The sequence below is a fragment of the Apodemus sylvaticus genome, chromosome 2 (assembly GCF_947179515.1).
Source record: "Apodemus sylvaticus chromosome 2, mApoSyl1.1, whole genome shotgun sequence".
Lineage (NCBI taxonomy): Eukaryota > Metazoa > Chordata > Mammalia > Rodentia > Muridae > Apodemus > Apodemus sylvaticus.
In genome coordinates, this window is record NC_067473.1 from 53234027 (window position 1) to 53235853 (window position 1827).

Sequence of the window (1827 nt, forward strand, 5' to 3'; positions counted from 1 at the left end):
TCTGAGATTTATTTATTCATTATATGTTGGTACACTGTGTCTTCAGACACACCAGAAGAGGGTGTCAGATCTTGTTGCAGATGGTTGTGAGCCTCTATGTGGCTGCTGGGGTTTGAACTCAGGACCTTCAGAAGAACAGTTGGTGCTCCTAATTGCTGAGCCATCTCTCCAGCCCAGGTTCTCTTAAATTTAAAAAAAGAAAAAAAGTTTTTAACTGGGAGTAATTCTTACGAAGGAAAATCAACAAAGCAGATCTGGTGAGTACTGAGACATGTTCCTCTGGCCTCCTTTCTCAGCAGCTGCATTCAGACGAGAAAACCCAGTGTCTGTGGGAGATGAGCAGGGACTGACTGAATGGGAAAGCTCCCGATTTGGGCCGCTGTGCTCAGGGGAGAGGAGCCATGACGCCAATCAGATTCAGCGAGGAGAACGCGCAAGACCAGGCAGCTGGGCAGGATGAGCAGGAAGAAGGGATGGCTGAGGGGCGGGGTGCAAGCAGGAGCAGAGGAGAAGCAGCTGGGATGGAAACCGGGGTAAGGAGGAGGGCAGTCCCCTAGAGCAGCAAGCATTCCTTGCGTGACACAATGCGGTGCCAATGCTGGGCTCACTGCAGCCACCATGACACCAGTGAGAAATGCCTGTAATTAGGAAGCTGGCAGCTCTCTGGGTCTCAGCCCAGAGTGAGGATGCAGCAAGCCTGTCTGAGCCACAGAGCCAGGGCATGGAGGAGGCACAGTCAGGACCACGCCAGGCCCATCCCTCGGCCTCACCTGCACCACTGCCTCACATTTCTCTTCTCCACCAGGACTCTTACCCCGCCCCCACCCCCCAGACAGTGCTGGCTTCCGTCCTCCCTCTGAGGTCTTGAGGCCCTGGATGCTGCCCTCAATCAAGACAGATGTTCGTTTGCAGGGAACGAGGGCCTCAGCGCCCCCCCCCCCACCTCCCTTTCTGCATCCCTCTTGGCTCCTTTCTCCAAACCCCATTAGCTGGTGATACAAGTTTGGTGCGTGTGTGTTTGTGTGTGTGCGTGTGTGTTCATTAAGCTTCCTTGTTTTTTTTTTTTTCCACTTTGAGCCTGATGTGTACGCCTCTCCAGGTCTCTGTGATATGCAGGACATCTGCCAAACCCTGCCAGCTTTTCATTTTCAAACGCGATCCAAGACCCCGCCACCATAAACCATTCCATTTTAGCCAGATGACAACTGCAGCTGGTGGCTGAATGTGCTAGTGGGTCCCCGCAGTGTGATCTCTCTTTGAGATCTAAGCAGGGGCTGGGGCAAGAGGTGGGCACTGAAGACAGGTTTTCTCTGCTGAGGATCAGAGATGAGAGCTCTGTGGGGAAGGGGGATGAGGTCCCTGTAAGCCCAGCCTCAAAGACACCCCGTTGGTGAGAAAAGGCAGCTTCCTCTTTGCAAATTCTTATGGGAACTTGGCAGACAGGTTGCTGGCTGGCCCAGCTGAAGCAATCAGGCCCTTTAGCATGTGTATCCACATTTCCATGAAGATCTTTATTGTTTATTAGCTCCTAGGAAGCTATGTCCTAAGACCTGATGCAGGGCTCCTATGAACAAAGACATTTTGCCAAGTGCTAAAGAGTCCCCCACCTCTCGGGACCCCTGTCCCCTCTAGGAGAAGACATTTGCCAAGTATCCAGGTGGGCAGCTTCCAGGGGCAGTCTCAGGACCCATTCATCAGAAGAGTCCTTACTGTGTGTGAAGGTCCCTGGGAGTCTGAGGCAGACCATTCCTACTTCTGGTGGCGCTGCTGAGCTTTTCCAAGAAGGTCAGAACATTCTCCTCTGAAAATATTTTATTGATACATTGA